Here is a 12,863-nt window from a genome sequence, read left to right on the forward strand (position 1 = left end):
GTATTTTAAAAACCGGCTATATAAACACATTAAAATTCTACCCTAGGCATAGTATTTTACTCGCTTGGCAAAACTAGTGAGTCTCGTGATCATACCAGCATCGAGTGTGTGGTGAAGACAGTATGAAGTTTTCTGGAGTCAAAAGTAGCTTTTGTATAGTTTTTTGTGTTGCTTTATCTCATTGAGGCATGCTCAAAATAAAGACATGGATGTCACGTATAACTTTTCAGTTATTTAATTTTATGACATGGCAATTATCTGTAAGTTTCCTAAATTAAAAATAAAGATATTTAAATTTTGGTTAAATATTGCTTTTTTGTACCTTGGGACACGATTAAATTTGTACCTTGGGACACTGTTTCCTATGGCTTTGTACTATGGAAAATGCAAACATCTAAATAACGCCTTATATCTCTGTTCTTATTAGTGCCAGAGTGAAACTAGACAGAAGAGAGATGCAGTAAATCAATAAGAACAGAGATATAAGGCGTTATTTAGAAGTTTGCATTTTCCATAGTAAAAAGCTATAGGAAACAGTGTCCCAAGGTACAAACGTGTAACGTACCTTGGGTCAAAACAAGCATTTTTACTTTTATTTTAATTTAATAAAATCTGGCCACACTAGAGCTTTAGCACAAATACTAGTGATAATAGATTATATATCCTACCGAATAAAGAAAATTTCACATTAATATCTTAGTTGTACGCTGCGATAGCTTCATTCAAAGTTAGGGTAGTCGAAAATGTCCCTAGGTACGTTACGTTACCCTACCTATATTCTTTACTGTATTTTTAACAACTGGTAATAAATAAAGTGAAAATTAAATTTTACTTCACAGGAAATTAGTACCATTTGATTGAGACATAAATTATGCAAGTTTTAATGTAGGTTTTAAACATAGTTAAATCAGTTAATTTTTGATATTGACTGGTAGAATTGAAATATGAAATCATTTCAGTCAATCAAATGTCTTATTAATTTTAAAATATACTAACTGCTAACTTCATAATGTTTTATGGATTAGATTTTAAGTAACTAAGGGTGCGTTGATACACGGTCAGTATTAATAATGGAGTAAATTATTTTAATTTATATGTTCAATATAGATTTTATAATTGAATCATTACTTATATACGCCCAATTACTTCGTCTACGGAATATGACTGATTTGATTTTCCTTTTAACACAAAATTATTAAACCATCGGGTGTAAATGGTGTTTACATTATATTAGACAGCTGCATATAGTATTTGGCCATACGTCTGTTTAACGTGTGTTTTACTAGTCATGGGCTGGTAAATAAAATAAATCGCACAGCCCGTATCATGGGACGTATCTACTACAGGACATAATTGCCATAATCTTCATGTTTGGCAGGCGGGTTGGAGATAAGCCCATGTAGCATAGACAAGACCGTAGGTATAGTGGTTAATGTCATCACCATCATCATCATCACAACCCATCACGTGCCCACTGCTGCACGGGTCTCCTTCCAATGAAGGAAGGGTTTAGGCCTAGTCCACCACGCGGCCGTGGGTTGGTGGACCCCAACACAAGCAAGCTTGTGCTGAGAGAGTTGTCGGGTAAGTGGGCAACCCGACTGTCAGATGTTTTGAAGCCGCCCGAAGGCCTCTGACTAGGCTTAACGACTGCTGCCGAAGCAGCAACCGGGACCCACGGCTTAACGTGCCGTCCGAAGCACGGAAAGGTATTATGTACTTAATAATAATATTACTGTGGGTACCTATTGTGTCGCCCTTGACTCAAAAACTACGCCGTCTAGATCTGTCGATACCGTTATGTATTTATAAAGGCAAGTGGCTGAACCTACCTTTAGGGTCCCGTGTACAATGTACATTAATATACCTACTGTTTTATTGATTATGTGATAAAATCAGTCTGCAGCATGACTTTTATCCCAGCGATATCATTTATCCAGACATAGTGATAATATAATTAAGATAACACTAAATGTAGATTTAGTTTGTAAGAATAAATGTTTTCGTAAATAATAATGTTAAACTTTTGTTTATAATTTATTTCGTATTTTTTTTTGTGCCTGACACAATCCATAAAGTTCGTTTTATGTATTTATCACATTTTTAACACTTATGGGTGCAATAAATGATTGATATTGATGGTTAGCTTAACTCTTAACTTGTTTACAATAATTACACACTATATTTTTTTCTTACAAACGCCCAGGATAGAGACCAGTGGCGACTTCTTGTGTCTGAAGCCAAGATCCACTTCGAGTCGCTGAGCCAGCGGAGTAAGTAAGTAATAATTATTTTTCTTACAAACGGAACCCAAATACGCACCCAATATTCACACTTGACCACTCCCATTATTAATTGACAAGGGCAATACCAGCACATGTCGGTACAAGGTGTTTGAGTTTTATTTATCTACGACCTGCACCTGTCCCGGACAGATCGGTGCCGACATCACCCTGTACATGAGCGATGGGAGGCCGACAACACCCTGTGAATGGGTGAAGTGAGTAATGCCTTGTATGATTATGATTACAGAAGGACATATCATATTTCTTCTTAGACTATCGGATTGTGTAGTGGTTAGTGAACCTGACTGATATACTGAAGGTGCCGGGTTCGATTCCCGGCTGAGGCAGATATTTGTACTCAGGTCTTTGGTGTTCATGTTGATATGTATATAATAATATAGAATTGTTGTTGTGTACATAAGTGTATGGAGAAATGGCGTCGGCGATGAAGTGGACGCACTTGTGTGAATTTCTATACAAATACCTAATACTTTTTATGTTGCAAATTCAGTATCAGTTATACAGATTATATTAGTGATATTTTTACCGTTGTACCTAAACTGAGCCGTCGAAGGTAAACAAAAACTTAAATATGATGTACTTTTTTATTTTGCATATAGTTTTTAAGTTTAAGTTTTTTCGCTAGACCAACTCACACTTTAATTCCGTTGAAACCTGGACAAAAACCTAGAAATAAGGACATACGAAATAAAACTTTGCTAAATTCCCTTCTCCGATTCTAGGTAGGAATTCCGAGAATTTAGAATTGATTGGTAGGTTATCTGAGTACGAATAAAATCTTTAAAACTATTTTGAAAGCTGATACCTATAAATTGGCAACACATAAAAGTTTTTTGTTTTTTGCTTCAGAACAGCAAGTTTTATCCTTACTAATAAATTTTGTATTCCATTTATTTGGAAATAAAAAATGGCAAGTATGTATCGATGATAAAATAATATCTCTTCGATTTGCGGAAAAAAGTCATAAAATAAAGCCTTGTTTTTATGAAGTAGGTTAAGTATCAATAAAACTGTTAACATCAGTTAAAGTTGTATAAACATAAGTACCTACTAAGTACAGCCAGTAAAATATATAAGTATACCTCCCATGCAATGCTTACATTTTCATTTTATTTCTGATTGATGGCGCTGATGCAAAAGAACACTCATATCATAGACGCGAGTGTCTATTCTCCTCTTCAAAAAACAGTCGCAAACACAATCGCGTAATTTTCCGTTTAGACCTTAAACGTACGCGTAGCTTTCGAGGGTCCATAAAAAAACTTTTATGTAGAATTAAGGTATTCAGTAATTGATGTTCGGAAGTCAACGCTTTTAAATCAATACGTCGCTTCATCATCTTTCTTAAATTTTCGATGGTGAGAATAGGACAATATGAATTTACTGGCTATAAAATGGCGTGAGCGTCGCGTTTTAAAAGACGTTTGTGAGACCAATTTTACGGTTGCATAATAGTCGCACAACTGTGTTTGTGACATGAGAATCTAAGCCCTAATATTGAACATTCTAGAATGCATGAATGTAAGTATGACTTACTCCAGTGCATTGTACTCATTCAAAAACGGCGATACGGCTCGCGACCTATCACGTGAGTATAAATGTACAGCGAAAAGCAGGTGACTCGCTTGCTAGTCACCTCTGACTACACCTTCGGGGATTACAGTCGGGAGCATATTTATGTAAGTATGACTTACCTTCATAGTGATGTGGCTTCTCACCACTAGTTCAGCTACCTGGAAATGAACAAAACGATGTTAGGTTAGGTTAAAATCTTAAAATTGGCATTTTAATAGCATTCAATGTTTGTACTTAGGAATAGCTATAGAGCAATGAAATAGTAAATCTTTTGAGGGCACACAAAACAAGTGACAACACCAAGCTATTAGGTTAGATAAACTGGTACAACTGATCAAGTTTAAACCTTACAACTGTGACCTAAGATACACATTTTGATATGATAAAGATAATGAATAATACATGCTAGTGTCGCATTATGCATAAGACTTGTTGAAATCTAATATAGTACTCCACAAATCTTTCTGAAAGGTTTTACAGAAGTATTTCAATTAAAGATCTTATCGCTTTGAAATTGTTTTAATAATGCGAACAAGAACTAAAGAACCTACCTATTCAAATTATTGACTTATTTCTAGATCGGTATGCGTCGGAATTTATATTTTTAGAATGCTAACAAAACAACTAGGCTAATAATTTACCTATACAGGGTGTTAACTAGAATGCGTTTGAGCGGGAAATGGGGGTTAGTATTAGTCTAACCAAGCACGTTTCTAAGAAAAAAAACATCAGAATCTGGAATATTTATGTTTAAAGTCTAAAGTAAAGTGGAAAGTTTTACCTTAATCAAAAACATGGTCACCCTACACAAACACATAACCAATGAGACATTCGATTGCAAAAGAACACACACTGTAAATTTGTTATCAACTTCACTTTTCATAATTTATTTGATGTAACTATGATTGTAATTAATTACACAGTAGGTAATAACAATCATTAAATAAAATTGAAATTATTCATGGTGATTAATGACATACTAATCAACAATTAAACAGCTGATTGTCATAAAGTTTGATAGATCGTACAGAATATAATTTATGACTTTCTAGGAGCTCAGAACAATAATTAAACCTTTTTACTCAGAATAAGGTAAGCGTTTAGTATTGACACCCTTGATACTCACCACATTTTATTTTTCTTTTATTACCTAAAGATGCGTACAGACCGGCCCAACGAACGCCCACCGATGGACATTTATCATACATAATACAGGGGCAGATTGAGCAACGAAGGTCAACAAAACCCGTTCGTTGGCGTTCGTTTGGCCGGTCTGTATGCAGCTAAAGTTAAAAGACCACAATGCATAACAGGATGATAACAGGGTCTACTTCAATGACGAATTGGTTTACTTACACTCGCTCATCTCGATTTGTGTTGTGTACTTGCGATTGAGACGTCTTTGTCTACGATGATAATTAAGTCTTTGATGACGAATAGAACGGGAATCCTTATAATAAGTATGGCCTCACTTTAAATACCAGTAGAATAATAACAATCTCGCGTATCATAACCATCGAGTATTTATGATAGTCATTACCTTCTCTGTGGATCTAGTCTGTCAGTCAGTCATTGTTGTTTACTTGTTTACAATCATTTTTTACAATTAAGTATTACCTAAAAGGAAAAAGGTACCTACAATTCTATCTTTTGATTACCAAGCCTTGTTCCTCATTTCGTTTTATGTTGTGCTGTGCTGTGAATACGTGTGACCTATGTTATGAAGCATAAAATGAAAATGTTCTGTATTCATAAAAGATAATTGTGTACCAATAAACTGATACTTATGGAGTAAAATGAAATGTCTACAATGGATTGGGTACTTTGAGTACCCAAAATCTCGGTAGGTACCTTGACGATGTAGTTCCACGAGTGTGGTGCAGATGCACGCATACTTTTTTATTGACCTTGGCTTTGAATTGTTTGGCCTTGATCTTGGCTTTCAAGTTCATGGTCATTCTGTCAAACGTACCTAAACCTGAATAGGGTGACTATGAAATTTTAAAATGTACTAAATAAAACTGTTTTATGTTGGTCAGCTTAAAGCAAATAAAATACGTTTTTTAATGTCTTATCGTGTTTAGTATCATCAGCTGTATCTACCATTTCCCGCTCCAACGCAATTAAGTTAACACCCTGTATACTATACCTAATGTAAAAGTGGTAGCTAAAATCAATTCAAAATGGCCCTCTGAGCCTTTCAACTTCTTATTCCAATTTTCCATCACCCGTATATAGTAAATCCGTCAAGTGGCTGCTTTTACATACATTCATTATCGCTTTTATTTTGAATTAGTTCGGTTAGATGGTAATATATGACTTTATACATTTTTACAAAAGGTTGTCATTAGGTTGAACTAAAAATGGTTTGACAGTAAACAAAATGCCGTATTTTTTTGCTTTTTTTTTGTTTGTGACATCTTGTTTGTATATTGTTAATCTACGATTATATAGATAGGTTGGTTTTGAAATGGTATTTTATCTGTCAATTACTATTGTGCTAGTATAGTATTAGTAGTAGCGGCAAACTGTCAAAGTACTATGAATTATTCATTTGTTTATGTATAGCACATAGCTGAAACAGGCAATTAGTACCGTTCATATTTTTTCACAAGGTTATCTACAATTATTACACAATCTAGTATTTTGCTGTGCTTTACAGTTAGTTATATACTCATAATAATACTTATATACCTTTTAAAATAGAGGGTAGAATATTATCATTGAATTTCCCCTTAAGATGTCAATGTGCCCGATATAATAAAAAGAACTACTATGATATCGCGAAAAATATTGGATAAATATGTTTTTGCGGAGCGGTGGTAGCTCAGTCGGGTAAGCGCCCGCTTCTCACGCCAGAGATGCGGATTCGAATCCCGGCGCTGACATGTACCAATGAGTTCTTTTAACTTAAGTACAATGTATACCATCGCTCTTACGGTGAAGGAAAACATCGTGAGGAAACCTGCATATCTAGATATGTGAACCCACCAACCCACAGTGGACCAGCGTGGTGGGAAATGGTCCAAGCTTAGGAAGGCAGTTTAGACCTTGGGGATATGCACAAAGGTTCCACTCGAGAGAGCCAGGTGCAGGTACTTACACCCCCACAGAGAATATAATAGAATAGAATATGTTTTTTTGACGATTTCAGAGTCGGTTTCATAATGAAAGTTTATGAATGATAATGACCTACCAATAGGACATCCATGATAACACCGCCTTGTATTTTCAGATTTACCCTGACGTAACATGACACGTTAGGAGCAGTGTCCACCTCTTGTAAACGTCACACTCGCCATATTGTTCGTTCATTTCGCAACTAGTATCTTGTCCTAGATCGGATATCTGACCGTAATCTGTCAATCTCATACATTAGATTATCTATTTCTAACAATAACACAAAAGGTACATTTACTGCGCGTATTAGGATAAATGTTATGGGTGGAATAAGCATATTAATAAAATAAGCTCAATAAGTATATAATTATATTGAGTCAGTATGATAGTTATCATATATCCTCAAGATTGAAAAAGGCTCTACAAATGTTATACTGTATGAAATGCTACAGACTTGTACTAGAATAATTGAAAAAATAACATTTATGGGAAGAGCTTGTTAGCAGTAGTGCAAGATTATAAGCTTGTTATTATATATTTTTTTTGTTTAAATACCTACGTTTTGAAACTTACGCCTTGTCGTTATTAATAGAACAGGAAATGTACCTATTGATTTTGGTGTCAAAGTTGACACAAATTACCTACTTCCTTCGATCGTAAAAATTAGTTGAAAATACTGGTGGTCTTTCTCACATTACATTGTATTACCGCAGTAGGTTACACTGCACTTAAACTCCATGTTAGAAACGGGTAGTAAAACTCAGTCCATTCAGAGTTTAGAAATCCTGCGAGTGTTTACCTCATTCTGTTTACGAGTGAGAAGCGCCGTTACTTAAGGAAATACTTAACGTGACGAATTTAGGATTCGAAGATTTCTTTAACTGGGTAACTCATTTTGGATTTATTAACATGGGTATTTTGCAAGTTTAAAATCATTTTCCGTGACATTAAAATATCTTGTAGACCTAAGGTTTAAATTAAAAGTCTCTGTCATCAAAATGTTGTAATTCTCTGACTCGTCTGAAAAAGAACTTTCTTTTGAACTCTCGTTGAACTCTTTTGTATCAGCAATAAATTTCATAAATATTCGAACGCACTATTTTCTATTCTTAATGAATTTATCATACAGAAGGCGTTTTTCGATGCTATTACCTAATTTTAGACGAAAGTTTTAACAAATTAAGGGCAACAAACTGGCTAATGAAGTGTGGGCGTTTATTTCCAAACGTCGCGTTTGAATCGTGAATATTTGAGCGGGCAATAAAACGCTTGGCACGTGCCGCCACCCACACTCGTTTAGGCTACAATTCCAGTAGACAAACTGTTTGCCCATTGCGAAGAGTGAGTGAAAAACTAGTACAAATTGTGAACACTCGGCGTATAAACCGATACACCGGTGCTAACTTAGTCCACGGCTACCAGTTTCCTTACTGGGGTCGCAGACTTAGCACATAACATAAAATGTTATTATTTCAGAGTAGTAATAGTTAAATATATTAAGGATATCATCATCATCATCATCAGCCTATAGCAGTCTACTGCTGGATGTAGGCCGTATAAAGGATATAATTATTGACTGCAAAAATAATATTTTTTTAAACCATCATGTTATAATCCGTAAAAGGTTATAGGTATACCTATTATTTATTTTCATCGTATTTAATGTGATCTCAGATCGCACAGATGACGTGCAATAAATTAAAAACATTGTACTTTTTATTGCAAAGTACAAATTATTGCAATTAACAAAGCATTTACTTTACAATAAATTATCTACAAATTAACCGCGTTTTATGGACGATTTCAAATTGTTGCCCATTGATAAAGTCTATTTTAAATACCAGAGTAGAACTTAAAGGATCGCGTATGGCCTAAGAAGTGTAATTAGTCGACATCTTTCGAAATAACTATTAATTAGGAGGAATCCAAGAAAAAATGCGGTTTTAACGTGAGCTGAACTAGCTAAGGCTGCCCGGCTGTGGCAATAGCAAATAAGTACATAATTCGTTCAACTTCTCGTCTGCAAATCATGGCAGGAAAGTATTAAAAAAATATGAGGTAGTTAAGTAATAACTAATACTCTTTTATGAAAAAAGAACCTCCTCTTAAACACAATTTTATTATTGACACCTAGGTACCAGCTTAATTTATTTTTTGTAGGCTCATTTTATAATATATAATCATCATCATCAGCCCGTAATTTATATTTCTATGTTAAACTGAATGATTGAATGAAGAGATGAGCAGAATTTTCGTTTTCCAATAGAACGATACGCCACTTAATCGCGGAACATCCATTGGACAATCGACTGTTGATGAACCGTTTCAGAATCTATCAATTTATGTAGTACTAGCTGTCCCCGCGAGCTTCGCTTCGCCTTAACCCATATATGCCCAGAGGGTCGCTAACGACCCACTTGAGTTTTTTGCATATTTGCACTTAGAATCTGAATCTTAATCATATCCCAAAGTAAAACAACTTGATAAAAAAACTAGTTAAGGGCATATATGGGTTAAAAAGTTTTCCCGTGGGAATTCTGGGATAAAAAGTAGTCTATGTTCTTTCTCAGGGTCTAGACCATATGTATACCAAATTTCATTCAAATCCGTTAAGTAGTTTTGGCGTGAAAGAGTAACAGACAGACAGACAGACAGACAGACAGACACAGTTACTTTCGCATTTATAATATTAGTTAGGATCTTAGAAAAAAATACTTTAGTATATAAACTCATGCTTAGGTAGAATTACCCAACTGTGAAACTGGGCAGCAGTCCTCTAACATTGTACTGAATACTGCATGAATCATGTTCTTCCCTAACATGGCATTATGTTACGACACAACATTTAGTATGAAATCAAATGTAATTGAGCCCACTTTGTCCAGGGGGTCACTCTATATTTATTTATTTTATTCTTTTATTGCACAATATACATAAGTAATTGACGGTCGAATGGCGTAGTGGTTAGTGGCCCTGACTGCTATGCCGAAGGTCCCGGGTTCGATTCCCGGCTGGGGCAGATATTTGTTTAAAGACAGATATTTGTACTCAGGTCTTGGGTGTTGATATATTATATTTAGTATCTATCTATCTATGTATTTGTGTAGATATATCAGCTGTCCGACACCCATAACACAGGTTCTGCCTAGCTTGGGGTCGGATGGCCGTGTGTGAGATGTCCCCACATATTTATTTATTTATATTTATTTAATTATGTACAATCAGGTGGACTTAATGCTATATGAAGAAAAACGTTCCGGAACGCTGCTGCGCTCTATCTCGTTGTATTAAACGTGCCGGTTGTACGACAGCTTCGTTCACGTGTTTTTCGTCAGTATAGAGTAACCCTGCAGAATGCGTTTATGTCCAAACCGTCAATCAGTGTAGTGACCGTGACTAAGAAGTATCTAAGTACTCTAGTGACAATTTGATCAAAGACCACGCCACTTAACATATACGGAGTATCTTATTAAGTTCATAGTAAGAAACGTTTTGTGAGAAAAGGTTGTAATTGGAGTGCTAGTATTTAATTTAAGGCTTAAGCGTTTAATTGGCCATTCTGTTAGACATTCGACATGTTTCTTTTCAACAAAAAAAATATGTCTATATTTATCTTTTAACCAGTCGTCTGACTTATTCCAATGATATTATGAGTTTTATTTTTCCAAAAAAACCTGTTTGTCTAATTTACAACGATGTCTAAAAACGACTTTCCATGTGCACTGAAGTGTAAAATAAACACGATTCACTATAAACACTATGGAAATGAAGTCACATCCCCTATATACCCAATAAACTGTGTGAGACAAATGACACTCGGCTCTGAAATCAATCAGCCCCACAACCCACCAATAACATTGTAGCAAACCGGTCCCTTTAAAGGTAAAAGTCCACTTTTCGGCATCGTATACAACGGACGCATCGCATTTAGTATTCTTCGGATTTTACACAAGTGCTAGTCCACTTCGGCATTGCGGACGATAGAAAACACAAACAGTACTACATACTGAAAACGTATTGACGCATATTCATAATCGGCGTGATTTTGGCATGACGGGTGTGTTTGAAAATGGATCTCGTATCGAAATTATATTTATAATAATATGTGGGGCCATCTACCATAGCCATCCAATACCAAGCTAGGCAGTGCCTGTAATATGGGTATCGGACAGGTGATAAAATATATACCCAAGACCCGAGTACAAATATCTGCCTTTTAAACAAATATATGCCCCGGCCGTGCATCTAACCCGGTACATTCGGCATAGCAGGTTAACCACTACACCATTCAGTCATCGTAATGAGTCAGACAGAGCCGCAGTGAATCCGTGAATCCGTGAACCTACCTACGTACGTGCGTCGTACCGTAAGATGCAGTGTCAAGCGGGGCAGTGTGAGCACCGCCTAAATCGAATCTCCGCCACCGCCATTGTACAAATTCAAATTTAGAATGCGGCCAGCGTTGTACCCGCCAAATGAATGGGATATTCAACGGATATTTTCTGCCATTCAATGTACGGAGTAGTGGTAGAATAAAAAGATTATAGAGGCTTTAAATTTAATGTGAGACGGTTATTGATGTGTTGCATACTTGCATATATTATGATGTATTTTATAATAATGTCTATGATGAAAGGAATATGAGTTTTTTCAACCAAAAAAATATTATTTGAAATTGTACCACATGCTACATACCAACCATTACAGACATACTAATAAATGATGTCAACATAAATATTAATAAGTAATAATATAACCACGGGCCATTATAATTATTTTAACTTGAACACAGTTATTTAAAAGTGCCGAAGAAATTTATGTATACCGAATATTGAGCCATCAATAAATGCTTACTCTGAATTGACATAGTAGATCATTGTCGCGTTCATTGCTAGCGAGCAAACACTTTCCTACAAGAAACTGACCACAGAATACAGAAAAAAACTCTAAAATGCTTGAAATAAATTTTTAAAAAACTTAGGCGAAAGTGTATCTAACTCTCATTTATTTAAGACACCTCTTACCTCTTAGTCACACTATTGAACTTTAAAAACCGATAAAAATAAAACAGTGGAGTAGTACGTAAGTATTTCTTCTTATCTATGCCTTTTGTAGAAGTAATCGTTATTCTGAGTCCGCGAATAAGCACTGGCTGCGTAGAATATTCCATAGACATGTTCAAATTTAGAATGTGATAGTCCGTTTAGAAATAGAGGCCACCGGCAAAGGGACTGGGAATACCGTTCAGTAACTGCACTTAATTGCAATTATTGACCGAGGATTTTCCAAGATTGTGGCTTTAATTAGTTGGTACCTTTGACTGTTTTAGTGACACAGGTGACACTGCTTAGTTTGTATGTCAATTGGTATTGAGTAAAAGCTAAGAGGTGAGTTACTGCCTTGTGCCTAGGTGCCTATAATTTATAGCCCCTATTCATTTGAAAAGGTCTTGAATATTAAAGTTGGTGGGAAAAAATACTTTTTTAAATTGCTAAAGTCTTTCAATCCAAATATTTCTTTATTTAGTAAGAAAGTGAATACAAATTGCGTTTAGAAAATCTTTTTTTATGCGAGTGAAAAGTCAGCAAGATTTTATCCAAAGACTACTTACTAGTTTTTTTATTACGAACCATTTGTAGAGAAAAGAGGTTTTGATGCAAACTTATGAAGTATGGATAGCTTCTCGGAACTTTACCGCTTTCTAGTCTGGCGGGTCGCTCTAGGTTACGAAACGACTCTATCTCGTTGTATTGATCGTAGCTATTGCATGACAGCTCTCTTTCGTTTTTTGTCAATCTGCAGTAACCCTCCTAGGTCGTATAACATTTATTTATAAGGGGTATCGAGGTGGTGTCCAAACTT

The 12,863-nt window shown here is 35.4% G+C and overlaps 1 protein-coding gene across 7 annotated transcripts in view; it reads right to left on the reverse strand.

Moving 5' to 3' along the window:
- LOC105397928 (ras association domain-containing protein 10) overlaps positions 1-12,863 on the reverse strand; it is an 88,469-nt gene that overhangs the window by 30,009 nt on the left and 45,597 nt on the right. For all 7 annotated transcript variants that reach the window (XM_048625284.1, XM_048625282.1, XM_038120315.2 and 4 more), the window contains one exon: positions 4,001-4,039. The gene's annotated coding sequence lies outside the window, so the exon portion shown is untranslated. The remainder of the gene's footprint in view (positions 1-4,000; positions 4,040-12,863) is intronic.

Source organism: Plutella xylostella, chromosome 14, assembly GCF_932276165.1.
Source record: "Plutella xylostella chromosome 14, ilPluXylo3.1, whole genome shotgun sequence".
In the NCBI taxonomy this organism is placed as follows: domain Eukaryota; kingdom Metazoa; phylum Arthropoda; class Insecta; order Lepidoptera; family Plutellidae; genus Plutella; species Plutella xylostella.